A 6,000-nucleotide genomic window follows, 5' to 3' on the forward strand; every position below is an offset into this window, starting at 1 on the left:
GGCTAGAGTGAGACCCTACCTTGAAAGAGAGAGAGAGACTAGTGGAGAGAGGGAGGGGATATGATGGAGTGTGGATTTGTGAAGGGGAAAGTGAGGAAGGGGAAGGAATTATCATGGTTTATTATCTGTAAGTAGGGAAGCTGTCAACAAAAAATAAAACTAAATGGCTGGAGAAATGGCTTAGCAGTTAAGGCATTTGCCTGCAAAGCCAAAGGACCCAGATTCAATTCCCCAGGATCCACATAAGCCAGATGCACAAGGGGCACATGTGTCTGGAGTTCATTTGCAGTGGCTGGAGGCCCTGGTGTGCCCATTCTTTCTTCCTGTCTGTCTGTCTGTCTGTCTATCTATCTATCTATCTATCTATCTGCCTCTTTCTTTCTCTATCTGTTGCTCTCAAATAAATAAAAATAAACAAAAATGTACTTAAAAAAACCAAAAAATAAATAAAGATAACATGATAAATAAAATAAAGTAAATTTTTGGGAGGCTGGAAAGATGGCTTAGCAGTTAAGGCTCTTGCCTGTGAAGACTAAGGACCCAGGTTTGACTCTCCAGGACCCATGTGAGCCAAATGAACAAGGTGGCACATATGTCTGGAGTTTATTTACAGTGACTAGAGGCCCTGGTGCACCCATTCTCTCTCAAATAAATAAAGTATTTTTAAAAAATAAAATAACTAAAATAAATTCTTGGGTTGGGGCTAGAGGGCTTAGGGGTTAAGGCACTTTCCTGTGAAGCCTAAGGACTCAGGTTTGATTCCCTAGTACCCACATAAGCCAGATGCACAATGTGGTGCATGCTTCTGGAGTTCATTTGCAGTGGCTGGGGGCCTCGGTGTGCCTATTCTCTCTCTCTCCTATCAAATAAATAAAAATAATAAAATATTTTTAAAACCCTGTCTGGAGAGATGTCTCAGCAGTTAAAACGATTGCTTGCAAAACCTAATTACCTATGTTTGACTCCCCAGTGCCCATGTAAAGCCAGATGCCAATGGTGGCTCATGCATATGAAGTTCATTTGCAGCAGCTAGAGGCCCTGGCGTGTCAATTTATTCTCTCTCTTTGTCTTCTCTGCTTTCAAATAAATAAATAAATAAATATTTTTTAAAACTCCTTGCAAAACTGGGCTGAAGAGATGGCTTAGCAATTAAGGCGCTTGCCTGGGAAGCCTAAGGACCTACGTTCAACTCTCCAGATCCCACATTGGCACAAATGTCTAGCGTTCCATTGCAGCTGAGATCACTCCTGAGGCAGGTGTAGGAGGATTGCCATGAGTTTGAGGCCATCCTGAAACTACATAGTGAATTCCAGGTCAGCCTGGGCTAGAACAAGACTCTACCTCTCATTACAACCCAGATTTGATTCCTCAGTATCCACATAAAGCCAGATGCACAAAGAGACACATGCATCTGGAATTCATTTCCAGTGGCTACAGAACCTGGCATGCCCATTCTTTCTCTCTGTCTCTCTATCTGTCTCTCTTCTTTCTCTGCATGCAGATAAATAAATGAAATATTAAAAAAAAAAAAGAAAACAAGCAGAGGGCCAGAGAGATGGCTTAGCAGTTAAGGAGCTTGCCTGCAAAGCCAAAAAACCTAGGTTCAATTCTCCAGGACCCACATGAGGCCGGATACACAGGTTGGTACATGCTTCTGGAGTTCATTTGCGACAGGGCTGGAGACCCTGGCATGTCCATTCTCTCTCTCCCCCTCTCTGTCTCTGTCTCTCAAATAACTAAAAATAATTTTTTTTTTTAAAGAAAGAAAAAGGGGCTGGAGAGACGGCTTAGCGGTTAAGCGCTTGCCTAAGGACCTAAGGACCCCAGTTTGGGGCTCGGGTCCCCAGGTCCCACGTTAGCCAGATGCACAAGGGGGCACACGCATCTGGAGTTTGTTTGCAGAGGCTGGAAGCCCTGGCATGCCCATTCTCTCTCTCTCCCTCTATCTGTCTTTCTGTGTCTGTCGCTCTCAAATAAATAAATAAATAATTTTAAAAAAAAAGAAAGAAAAAAAATGAGCAAAGAAAGGGCAAAAAGAGAGAATGAGCATGGCAGGGCCTCTTGCTACTGCAAATGATGCATGTGCCTCTTTATGGTTGTAATGGGGATCTGAACCTGGGCTGACAGGCAAGGGCCCTTTAACTGCTAAGCCATCTATCTCCCCAGGCCCAAATTACCTATTCAAAAAGAGTGGTTTTCAGCTGCCAAAAGACACATCCTGCAGTAGACTGGGTAGAAGTACTGTGCTCTTCTGCCTGTCAAGCTAAGGACCTATGCTTAGTACTAGACGGCTGTAAGGTCATCATGTCTGCATGCTATTCAAACATCTCCTCCTCCCAGCCTTTCCTGTGACCTCATCCTTTTCTTTTTGGAACATCTTGTGATTTCCTCAAATAAAGAATTGTGTTGATATCTCTGTCCTCTAGTTTCCCCTGTAACTGGGAGTTGCCTTTTGGAATCTGACTTATCTTTCATTCCATCACTTTTCCTGTGGCTGTAGTTAGTTCTCACTACAAAAGCGGCTATTAATAACCATTTTCATCTATATTATTTAATGACTTAGAATAATGTCCCTAATATATTGGGGTCTTTGTATTTTTTATTTTTACTTTTTGGTTTTTCGAGGTGGGGTTTCACTCCAGCCCAGGCTGGCCTCAAACTCATGGCGATCCTCTACCTCTGCCTACCAAGTGCTGGGATTAAAGGTGTGCGCCAGCATGCCCAGCACAATCATCAAAAATTTTCTCTCAACCAGCAATTCTACCACTAGGAATCTATCCTTTAAAAATATTCACCCAAAGTGGCTGTGGTTCTCATGACCTCACTATGGCTGATGCAAGACCTGAATAATAGAAGGGGAAAAATGGTGACAAAAAATAGAAAGACAGCCGGGCGTGGTGGCGCACGCCTTTAATCCCAGCACTTGGGAGGCAGAGGTAGGAGAATCGCCATGAGTTCAAGGCCACCCTGAGACTCCATAGTGAATTCCAGGACAGTCTGGGCCAGAGTGAGACCCTACCTCGAAAAACCAAAAAAAAAAAAAAAAAAGAAAGACTAGTTGGTAAGAAGAAAGGATTCAGTAGAGGGGGTACTTGGGAGGGGGAGAAGGGAGAGTGGTGGAAGGGAATTATTACCATGGTATCTTACCTATGCATATGAAAGTTGTCAATAAAAACTTAAATAAAATAAAATTCCAGGCTGGAGAGATGGCTCAATGATTAAGGTGCTTGCCTGCAAAACCTAATGACCTGGTTCCATTCCCCAGTATCAATGTAAAACCAGATGCACAAAGTAGCACACGCATCTGGAGTTCATTTGCAGTGGCTGGAGGCCCTGGTGTGCCCATTCTCTCTTCTATCTCTCTGTGCTTGCAAATAATAAATAAAATAAAAATATTTTTTTAAAATCCTAGTACTTGGGAGGCAGAGGTAGGAGGATCACCATGAGTTTGAGGCCACCCTGAGGCTACATAGTGAATTCCAGGTCAGCCTGGCCTAGAACGAGACCCTGCCTCAAAAATAAAAATAAAAATAAAAAATTGCCAGGCGTGGTGGCACACACCTTTAATCCCAGTATTTGAGAGGCAGAGGTAGGAGGATCACCATGACTTTGAGGCCACCCTGAGACTACATAGTGAATTCCAGGTCAGCCTGAGCTACAGTGAGACCCTACCTCAGAAAAACAAAACAAAACAAAGAAATTAAGCTAAGAAAAGTATAATAGCACACACTTGTAATCCTAGCATTTGAAAGGCTGAGGCCAGAGAATTAAGAGTTGATCACGGGTTGGGACATAGTCCAGTGATAGAGTACATGCCAAGCAAATGCAAGAACCTGAGTCAGGTCAGTACAGCGAAAGGGTGAGAGGGGCCGGGCTACATAATAAGTTCATGTCTCTGGGCTAGAGAGATGACTTAGCAGTTAAAGCACTTGTCTGAAAAGCCAAAGAATCCAGATTCAATTCCCCAGGACCCAGGTAAAGATACACAAGATGGTACACGCATTTGCAGTGGTCAAAGGCCCTGTCATGAGCTGGAGAGATGGCTTAGTGGTTATGGCACTTGTCTGCAAAGCCAAAGGACCCAGGTTCAACTTCTCAGGATCCACGTAAACCAGATGCACAAGGTGGCACATGCATCTGGAGTTTGTTTGCAGCAGCCAAAGGCCCTGACGTGCCCATTCCCTCTCTTTCTCTCTGCCCCTTTCTCTCTTTCCCTCCCTCTCTTTTCTCAAATAAATAAATAGATAAATAAATAAATATTTTTTTTAAAAGGCCCTGGTGTGCTCATTCTCTATCTGCCACTTTCTTTCTCTCTTAAATAAATAAAATTTAAAAAAAATTAAAGATTCTATCTCCAAAAAATACAGCAATACAGTGTTGGAGGCATGGCTTAGAGGTTAAGGCATTGTTTGCCTGCAAAGCCAAAGGATCCAGGTTCGATTCTCCAGGACCCACGTTAGCCAGATGCACAAGGGCCTGCATGCATCTGGAGTTTGTTTGCAGTGGCTGGAGGCCCTGGCGCACTCATTTTCTCATTCTCTCTCCCCCTTTCTCGGTCACATAAATGAATAAATAAAAATATTTTTTTAAAAATAAAGCAATACAAAATTGAAAAATATGTACATATGTTAAGCAGGGCAGAAGGCATCGTGGCATCCATCTGTGTCTATCCCAGTATTATGCCTTAGGCAAGAGTGTAGTGAATTCAAAACTAGTCTGGGCTATTTGATAAGATCCTATCTCAAAATACAAATAAAACAATGCCACATGTGTTATGTGTGTGCATATCTGTACATTGATTATCTGGAAAGATACTTGCCAAACTGAAGATAGGAATTCCCCGAGGGGCCAGGTGTGGTGGCACTTGGGAGGCTGAGGTAAGAGGATCACTGTGAATGCAAAGCCACCCTGAGACTACATAGTAAAATCCAGGTCAGCCTGAGTTAGAGTGAGACCCTACCTAGGAAAAAATAAAAAATAAAGAAAAAGAAAAATAAATTCCCTGAGGAGCCGGGTGTGGTTGTGGTAGCACAAGCCTCTAATCTCAGCACTCAGAAGGCTGAGGTTAAGAGGACCACTGTGAATCCAAGGCCAGCCTTGGTCTACAGAGTGAGTTCCCGGTCAACCTGGGCAAGAGTGAAACCCTACTTTGGAAAAAAAGAGAGAGAAAAAGAAAAGGAAGAAAGTCCCTGAGGAATGGCTGTATTGGTTGTAAAAGAACTGTGGTGTGTGTGTGTGTACGTGTGTGTTGGTGTACATGTGAGGAGGAGGGCGTACCTGGAAAACGGAATGTAAAAGGAACGGGATGACCTCCCTGTATCTCTGTTTCTAAATATCTTTGTGATTACATAGCATAGAATATTTCTTGCCTCAGTTCCACCTATGTGACCTATATAACCTTGTGACTTCTTGTAATAGCCCCCCCCCTTGTTTAGCAGTATGTAATTTTGTGTTTTAACTCCCGATCCTGCTTTTACTATCAACATCATGTGGTTATTTCCAATAAAAACTGACTCTGAACAGATCAGGGCCGCATCTTGAGATCCCGAGCCCTGGGCTGCAGACCTGAGGCACCAGGTTTCTTCTTTTTCTCTCTTTTTACCCAATAAAACTTTGCCTCACATTCCGTGAGTCAGTGGTCTTACTTGTGCCACACCAAACCCCACAACAGTACCCATGCACGTTTGTGTATGTGCACGTAGAAGCTGGAAGAGGGGTCATTCCTCAGGTGTCGTCGACCTTTCTTCATTGAGACTGGATCTCTTATTGGCCTGGTACTTGCTCAATTAGGCTAGACTGGCTGCCAACAGGCCCCATGGATCTGCCTGTCTGCCTGCCTCTGCCTCGCCAGCGTATACCACCAGGCCCAGCTTTTTTGTTTGTTTATGTTTTTCAAGGTAGGGTCTTCCTCTAGCCCAGGCTGACCTGGAATTCACTATGTAGTCTCAGGCTGGCCTTGAATTCATAGGAGTTCTCCTGTAGTGCTGGGATGAAAGGTGT

This window comes from Jaculus jaculus, chromosome 7 (genome assembly GCF_020740685.1).
Source record: "Jaculus jaculus isolate mJacJac1 chromosome 7, mJacJac1.mat.Y.cur, whole genome shotgun sequence".
Classification (NCBI taxonomy): Eukaryota; Metazoa; Chordata; class Mammalia; order Rodentia; family Dipodidae; genus Jaculus; species Jaculus jaculus.